We start from the raw sequence: 9,869 nt of genomic DNA, 5'->3' as shown, positions 1-9,869 counted from the left end.
GTTCTTGGAAAATAAATACAACCTTTTTACGCTTCCCTCTTTCCTTCCTCTCTATTCCAATCCATATGTATACCCACAGCCTTTTCTTGTCTGTTAATGCCTTTTCAAATCTGTCAAGTCAACTTATAGGGTAATACATGACATTTTACAGTCTTAATTCCTACTTAACTGCATTTTTCTTCAGTTCTTGCATTCAGCAATACCAGCCTACATTACAGATCTTCAAGATCTGTAGTCAGCTTAAGTAAAGTATCCAGTGAAGACATTGACTTCAAACAGGTGGCTTGAAAAATCTTTTTAAATTCAAAATCTGAAAGCAGTAAAGAGAAGAAAATTAAACCAGTGTTTTAGAGCTAATGTTATAAAAAAGAGTTTATAGAGTGTTAAGCTTTTTAGYGATTCTTTCTTCACTGACTACAAGCTTGAGCTGTCTCAGCCTCTAGGCTATTTTAAAGTCTTCACAATAAAACTCATTCARCTCTCACTAGGCCTTCATCAAATTTGTTTTGCAGTTTGAGAGCTAAATAAATATTTTAGGAACATATCCATTGTCTGTAACTAACATCCTGTGTTGTGCTCTCCAGAACATTTATTTAGTGCATCGATACTTCTTATTCGCTGCACAGCACACCAAATGATCCAGATCCAGTTTTTGGTTACTGTGGTGTCAATCTGCCACAATTTCTTCAGACTACAACCTCCAATTTCTTCTAAAGGAATGTGGATGGGGGAAAAATCTGTTAGAGCACATTTATAATACATTAATAGGATTATATGGTCATAGATTGTATGTGAATAGAATCTGAGAGTTTATCAATTTGGTTTCTAATAAAATAMTCATTATTTTGACATGACTGGAAAGTTATACTTAAAAAGCTGTTTATATTAGGAGAATTAAATAATTTTTGACTTTGCAAAGCAATAAAAGATCTTTTAAATATTATGTTTTCCCCTCTAGTTTTTATTGCTGACAGTCCTGGGCTTTAGTCTAACATTGCTCCATTCTGCCAGTAGAATTTCTATTTTGGCACATTCTGAACAGGTAACGGTGCCTTGTGTTTGAAGTCTTCAGATCTGCATGTTTACTTGGAGTTTTGCAAACTGGGAGTGCCTTCAAAGAATGATGCAGAATTATTCCAGGCTTGAAATCATAACAAATATCTTGGTGTCTTTAACATGGTTTAAGTAGGAGCACAAAAAAAAAATTTTTGAGAAACTTCTGGATGTTGTAATCATGGGCTTTATGAGTTATTTTATAATGGATCAGGGCAATCCTAGAGTCCAAATTATCAGAAGAAACTGATGACTGTTAGGGCTAATATGAGTCTGGTCTACGCTTACATTTTACTGAAATTTCTAAACTGATTAGAAGGATTAAGAGATTAGATTTATAACAAAATATGTTATAACAAATATGACTGTGCTAACAAAATGCATGGAGAACCACTTATCAGACCAAATGTTCCTTGAGAAAATATCTTTTCAGTGAAGAAAATGAAACTCATAAATTAAACCAGCAAAAAAGGTAATTATTKTAGTTTAATTTGCATTTTAAATTGCATTCTAGTTTAAGATAATGTTCTTATTCCTTGTCTGTGTCAAGGTAGCTTCTATTTTCATTCACTGAACCCTGTTACACATCCTGGTTTAGGGACCGGAGATCTTACAATTATCAAATGTAGCTTTTGCTGTATCCTGTTTATAGGTACACCAAAGTCTAATGTAAACAAGTAACTTGAGTCCTCTCTYACTCATCACCACTTGGACCGTCAGTGACACTTTGCCAGCAGTCAGGCAGYCCCTGCTCCCAGTGCAGAGAAGGCACATCGGTCCTGCTCCACTTAAGAAGCAGGATCTGCCAGGACGTTTCACTGCAGTCAGCAATTGCCCCATTCCTTTTAGACCCAGTATTTCACAGAAGGCTCAGGATGAGCTGACTGTCCTATGGATCTGATATTGTTTTCAGAGTAGCTGTTTCCTGCATTGAGAAGTTTATTTGCATTTCAGTTTTCTGCATGTATTTATTTGATTTTTTTAAAAACAAAAAGCATTTATATTCTGTTTAACAAGCAATCCCCCTTGTTATGTACTGAAGACCTCTTGTTTTAATTGATTGCCATTCTGCTAACTGTTATATCCTTACAAAAACCGTCAGAAAGGTCCTCATGGTTTCAAAATCTGTCTTCTGGGGGTTCTCAGTGAAAACAAACGCACTCAATTATCTTTGCAGCTCCTGAGCACATTTTGATATGGTTCAAGAAGTTAATCACTATTTCATTTCCTGTCTTCAGCAAATAAATGTTGTGGTTAGAAAAAACACAACAATCCATTAATGCTATAACAACAAGAAGCTAATCATTTGAATGAATTCAAAGAATAGAAACTTTAACCATCATTATCCCTGTAGTCTTAAATTAATTAAYGYGAGCCCTTTCCCACTAATTTAWTTTTTTTATAAATAAAACCTTCCTCTTGCTGGTTTTTATTTGAGTGATGATTGGGTATATTTTCCCCCAACTTTTCTGGAGTCTACTCAGSTGGGTTATTGAAAATCAGCATTCCTGATACACAGTCAGCAGGCGTYTCTTTTAAAAATCAAGGGTTCAATGCTTCAACATTTTCAAAYTTAAAAGAATGGATTTAGAAACTGGTCTTTAACATTTCTCTCTCTTTCCACRTCTGCCCCCTTACCATGGTGTGAAGGATTCTACCATTTTTTCTGTAGCAATGGATGATTGCCATTGTGGGCTATTCCCCTAAGGCAATGCTATAAAGGGTAGTAGATCATGCAGAGAAGAATTACCATGATTTGCAGGGTGATTTGCTATCTCAAACCCTAGTGCTTCAATTAGTTAGGGTGCTTTGCTCTATCCTACTAAGGGTGGTCCCTCACACCACCGTTTCTAAGTTCTGCACTGGAAAATGCAGCATTTTTGTCTCAATATTGCGTATGAATAGCRGACTCATTTAATTACATGCATCAAGGGCTGCACCAAAATTAAATCTTCCAACCATAAGACCTAGGGCTGAATATCAACATCTAACTCATAACCCTCAGTTACGGTTACTGAGATGAAAGCATGTTGTCTTGCATGCACCTAAAAAATTATGTCCCATGTTAAAAACTTTTTGGTTTTTTTTTTTTTTTTTTAAGGAATCAACTGAATCATATAAAACCAAATAGATTGGAAATCTTCTCCTGTGCTGGGCTATCAGCTGTTGCCAAGACCAGAATAATTTTCAAGCATGAGCCTGTTAACGATAACTTTCTTCAACAAGCCATAAGTCTTGCCTTATCTAATATATCATCTGGTTTARTTACACCTTYGTTATTCACCMTGAATTCAGGAATGAAAGGAAGACCTTATTTGTTTGCTATGTTTTCAGAATCATTGCCATGAGAGGCTATAGCAGCTGCTTCTTTTACATAGCAGATGCAAGCCTCCAAGGYTCTGGCTTTGCTGTGGTACGTAGGCAGACAGTAACTTTTTGTCTTATTTAACTGGCCTTTTAAGTCTTTTTCTTGATAATTAAGTTCATCGGCTGGCTTTTAAAGCCTGATCAGAACATAATTACTATAGCCCTTGAGTATAGGATGAAATTAGCAGCCATTTATCCTTGCTCATTCCAATTATTTATAACTCTGGCTAACTTTCTGTGCTACTTTCTTCCAATTTCTCAATGATTTTAATTGGATAAGGCTCAATGAATTTAGGAGCAGACATTTAAATATTTGTATCCCAGCTTTACTCAGAAAAAAGTTATGCCTKAGGCTAATCTCTGCGTCTTTAAGGGTCCCATTGCCTCATTGTCTGCAGTGATATATTTTGGCAGAATTATAACAAAAAAAGGAAAAATAGAAGATCTTGCAATCTTCATGTACTATCTACCTCTATCTGCTGAGATGTTTGTGATGGCTGGGATAGGACAGTAATAAAGAATGCTGCCTTCATTTAAGGAGCAATTAAAAGTAGCCTTATGTTATGGTAGGCCATRCAAGCTGATCTCCAGAAGTTCCTTGTTTCTCAAGTCTTACAAGCCAAATCAAACTAAAAAAATACACAGTAAAGAATAGGGTACAGCAGATGAGCAGCAGGCACCTTATCTGATGTGGCAGAGCATGAGCTTATAAGATGAGAAGGGAGGAGAGGGGTCARTGATGGGACACAAGCAGGGAGAAAAGGGCCTGGACAGGTCAAACACATGGTGCAGATGGGTTATGGTTTGGTTTCCTTGTGGGAGGATGCAGTAAAAGGCTGAAAAAACYGAGGCCACTCCTGGGGGTCGGCTGTGAAAGTGCTGTAGCAGCAGTGATCCACACCTGCTGATGGAAGGAGCTGGGATGGGGAATTCTGGAGCAGCAGCAACGACCTTCACACACCAAACCCACCAGGTGGGCTGAACTGAGCTTACTCCTGCTGACTAGCCCCGAGTGCTGCTCCCCCTCTGCTCCCTGTGCTCTGGGCAGGGCYGTACACCCTGCAAACAAGGAAGCGGATCCAGCACTCTCTGTTTGGAAAGGTCAGGGTTGCACAATAGCTTAACCAGCATTGAACACGCAGGTTGCAGGATAATATCGGATTTCAGCACATGGTGTTTTGGTCTTCCTGGCTTGACAAACTAGTACAGGTTGAAATGCTGGGTCTGAGTGGTAGGAGGATATCCATGTGCAGGGAACAGTGTGTTGTTTTTTGTTTTCAAATAGGCTTTGCATTTCATTCATTTACAATTGTTTTCTCAGCATCATATAAATGAATCAGAATAATTGTGACTCAACAGGAACTGCCTAAGCCTGGCTGCTCTAGTATCTAATGTCTCCCACAGAACCAGTACTCTCATCAGTTTTACTACACAAGCAGAGGAGACCCTGCCTGAATCAATTTTCTTCTTTATATGTATCATATCCATTTTGCAGGTGGCACCAACCCCTCTGTTGCTCATGGTAGGTATGGTATGAATTTTGGAGAATAAAATCTGTTCAAGGTGAGAGAGATACTGGGGAACCATATAGATTTTTCCTACTTTTCAAGCAATACAAAACATCCAATGAAACAAGGTCTGAGATTCTTTATCCTAATTCCTATGTAACTTTCTCTGGGGTTTCTTTTCACTGTTTTGCCCAGCCTAACAAAGAGTGCCCTTAGCTTTCAGGTTTTACTTGGAGTGTATAGATTGTATCACAACGAAACATAGATTAGGTACAAGGCTGATTCAAACCTTTAAATTAACACAGTGCAAGAAATTGGTCTTCTTTAAGCTCCTAGTCTTCATTGACAGAATTGTGCAGCTACATATTTCTTTTTTGGGGAACTCAGAGGAAAATTTTAGCTTGCCTTTTGTGTGTCTGGAATTTTCGGGGTTAAAAAATAAACCTTAAAATGCTTGCTAACAAAAATGTTGAGGATTCTAAGGCGATGGCTAGCTCTTATTTCCAACAAAAKAAAGACATAAAATCAATTTGAAAGTGTTGCTGAGCCAATGGCAATTGTAGATCCGTTAGAAAAAAGGAAACAAGAAACCCTGTGGATGCAATTGCAGCTCTCTGCCCGCTTTGAAACCTAACATGGAATGACTTGTTTACCAAAGATCATGGGTTTTGAAGGACYCAGCTCATGCAGGCTGGAACAACCTCATTCTCATCACTCAAAAACAAATTCTAGAATCGGAAAATTATTTTCCAAAAGTTATATAACACCTAGTTTGTTTATAGTATGTTTCAAGTTTGATTGCAGCTTGTCTTGAGCAGCAAAGCTATTAGAGTTGTTAAAGTAATGGMATGAACAAGCCAACACTTGCTAATAAAATAAACATTAGTAGCTCATTAATAAGCTGTTTTATGATCTGCCTTGGAACATGRTGAAAGATATGGAAGGAACTTGATGCCTTATCTATTGGGCAGTCCAGACACAAATTCTTCTTTTCAGAAGTAAACGAGGGCAAAAATATTCTCTCAAGTATCTAGGATATTTTAGTTGCATTTTGCTTTGTTGAAAGATTACAATGATTTTAGTCAATAATCTCTTCTTTATATTCTTTGGTGTGAAAAGACTAGGAGAACGTCAGCCTGTATTTCTTTCAGATATCATTCAGGTCCAGCCACTGTTGAGATGGACGACTGCTTATTTATACCTGTGCCAGCAGTGTGAGCACTGATAACACAGGAGATCCTGACTGTTTGAAAAAGTGATCACTACTGGTCAAATGAAAACTTGACCAATAATGACAGCTTTATAAGAAAATATGACARTTTTCTGTGGTTATTAATATTTAATGTCAGAAATATTCTGTTCTATATMCATAATTTACACAAGTTATGGTGGTCTCATATATAACAGGATAAGCACTTGTCAGAGCAGCTGCTTTCATACATTGCAGAACATTAAAGCACACAGACTACATCATCTCTGTATTTTTGTCCCTAGGACAAGAACATGTGTGTTGTAGATTAATTTATGCAAGGGAACCCACAGGTCTTCAATATTTTCCCTTTTCTCATATAGYATCCTGACAACACTCTAAGAAACATATTTCTTTGTCTCAAAAAACTACTGAGTCCTTCTTTAATTACTCTTGTTGATATTTTCACAATGAGATCTAAAAAGAAAGTATTTTTCAATGGTATATAATTTCCTTAGTTGTGCTATATCTTTCTAAAAGCATTCAAGTCACCATCACATGATAAATTTATTTCAGGTATGTGTGCTTTCACTTTTCTTTTTAATACAATTCGTGATACAATAAAACTTTTGGYCTTCCTTGGCATTTCCATAAAATATAACATTTTTGTAAAAAATGCAGAGACACACAAGAAAAGTTTATGTTTAATTTCAGATGTAAATTTAGATGATTCTTTTACTATAGTTTTATTTTAAAATATTTTTCCACACCTGTCATTAATTGGTAGGATGAAGCCTCAGATAGAGGAACGTAATTTTCATCATCAGTAACAATACATAACAAACATTGTTTTAAGGCATATTGCCTGCTGGGTTTTTCGGGGTTTTGCTTTTTGGCTTGGGGTTTGGGTTTGTTTGTTTGTTTGTTTGTTTTTAATTAACAGGTTGAATCAAAGCATTTGCTATCAGCCAAAATTTCTAAAGCACAAATATTCTACCTGGCTAAAATATTTGGCTATTTTGTATTAGATAAACTTTTTTTTTTTTTTTTACATGTCCCTGGGCATCTAAACTGTCCCATGGTTTATGCTACAAAAAGCACCTGTTCTTCAGCTATACTTAATACAAGGAGGAAATGCTAGGCTCTAGATTTTCCATTGGGACATCCCCTTTTACTCTATGAAAGAACAAGATGGTGTAGTGGAGAGAGATAAGCCCTTAGGGACTGGAAGGCTTGGATTATTTTCCTAGCCATTTCTGCAAGATTTTACTTTTCCATGCCTCAACTTCACCATCTGGAAAAAGGGACTAATGGTACAAACCTCTTTTGTAAAACAAACAAGAAAACAAAGAACCTCTTTGAGTTGTCCTAGTGAGAGCACAGCTACACAGAGGGAGTTTTATTATTATCAGCATTATCGGCTGGGCTCCACAGTTGTACAAATCCTGCAGTAATCACTTCCTTCCTTGTTTTTTTTTCAGAACAGAGAGGCCAAAGCTGTTTAAAATGCCAATGTTATGCAGAGGATACGCCTGCATTCTTGTTTGTCTAGAACGCCATGTTTCTCACATTAAAATTTATGAAACAAAATTCCAATTAATCATGTCGACAGAGTGGATTTTGTGGGGCACCAACATGGAATGTACAGTGCTCAGTTATCTGGCCCTCAGATTTGCATTCCTCTGTCATAACCAGCTTCAAAGAAGACACTTCTTTTAATTTTGCTCTTAGCAGAAATCATAATTGATAAAATCATAGGCAATAACTTCCCCCTTGGGCCCTTAAGGGATGTTATGGGKTTTTTTTTAAACTTATTTAAAAATAAGTCTTTATTTTTTTGGGTGGTATTATTGGCTGCTCTATTTTTCTTCCTAGCAAAACCCTCTCCCTTCTCTGGACCAAATATATGAAATTGATAGAGAACAGCTGCTATTCAGTCTGCTGGAGTTTTATAACATGTTATCAAACCCTTTGAACACAGCTGGTAAACAGACGCTCCTCAGAGCATGCATGCCAGCAGCTCTTTGTGCTGAAAAGGTAAGGCAGTCATTTGGGGGAAATTCTGCTAAAGCTGTACAGATACTGCATCAGAAGCCTTGTACACAGGGACTGTATGTTCTGCACATATGGGGTTCAAGCAGAGGTTGACATTCACATTTTAGATTGGAGATCTGAGCTAGGAGTGAAGTCAACTTCCACACAGGGATTTACCTGGAATCACAGAATTTTAGTAGTATATCTTTGAACGGGATTTCTCTGTGAACTCTCTTAATAGGAAGCATGGGGAAAGCACCAGTGTACTGCCAGGATATTACTATGTAAACATGGAGTTATTGTATGATAACCCTGAAATCCTGAATACTCAGTGGAGGTGCTCAGTTGACAGAGGTGTTAATCTTGGTTTGCATTGTTGTCTGTCCCCTGCGGTTTTCCCTGCATCCAAGTATTCCTTCAAAGGAGATAACACTAAGGTCTCAAGGGGATTTCTGAAATATGGCGGCAGTTTTCTAGGCAGCAGTATTCAGCAGAAATGCATTAAATACACTGTTGAAATGGGATGGCAGCTTTGCTCTGCCTAARGGATCCCCTGATCACTGACTGCAAAAAACTGCAGTTTCTCTGGCATCCACTAAAGCTGTTTCCAGCAGAGACAGTGTGGCTCTTCCTGTGGCCAAAAAGTAGAAATAGCAGGGTGCTCTGGCAAGCTCCTGAAGTCAACTATGCTTTCTCGTGGGTACCACCCCAAAGCATGATACTCGAGGGTTGTCAGTGTTGTCAGCTCTCCTATCCTGAAACTGAGCAGGCTCTTYAGCTGGGAAGTAAATATACCCAAGAGGTGTAGTACATTGTCAGATGCATTTAACACCTGTGAAAAACCCGTGCTGTTGCTGCTGTGTTGCAAACATTAGGTGACAAGGCTGCCGAACGGCTTAAGCCRTGACGTGACTGCTCTATCACATTTTCCGAGGTGGTAAAGCACAGAGGAAAGTGTGCATCATTTAAGAGGTGCTGTTGGGACATCTGGTTTTCATATAGATGAAAACAGATGCTATCAGATGACTGCTCAGTAGGCTACATGATATTATTTTGTTCCCAGTTGATTATCTGCCATATCAAAATATCCACAGTCATGCAGGCATTGTCTTCAAAGACAAGAGCAGGAGTGGAAATCTTGATATATGAAAAACATACAAAAGGCCAGTGGGATGTGTATCAGCCTGTCCAGGCTACTATTCTGCATACTTGGGTGTATAATTTAGATTGATCAGCCAACTCTGCTTTGCAACATTGCAGATTTGGTCCATTGCTCTTTGGAGACAGTGAACCACAACTCCTCTGAAGAAGTACTTAAGGGAAGCAGAGTATAAGTTTCCTTCAGAATGGATGCAWAATCAAATATTTCAGGACACTTCATGTGCTGGCTATCTGGACCAAAATAAAAGATTTTATTTGTTTTCCCAGTAGGAGATTTAACTTCTGTACACAGTTGGGAGATTTCCTGATTTTACTTTTTTTTATCATTTTACAGAAACCGAAATAGCTTTTCCAGYTAGCATTGGAAAAGCTTACCTCTAATAAGACTGCAACAGGCAGGGAAAATATGGGGAAAGATGCAATATTGTGCAAAAAAATCAGTCTTTTGGGTCATATTTGGGTCATGTTGGCTTGAGCCAGAYTAACTCATGATCTAAATCTAAAATTTAGTGAGGGATCTGGTTGCTGCAACGTACTTTGCTTTCAAAGGAAAGGTT

Source organism: Malurus melanocephalus, unplaced genomic scaffold (genome assembly GCF_030028575.1).
Source record: "Malurus melanocephalus ecotype Western Australia unplaced genomic scaffold, MMel_1.1 scaffold_4, whole genome shotgun sequence".
NCBI lineage: Eukaryota > Metazoa > Chordata > Aves > Passeriformes > Maluridae > Malurus > Malurus melanocephalus.
The sequence above is the reverse complement of the archived record's forward strand: the minus strand, read 5'-3'. Positions refer to the sequence as shown.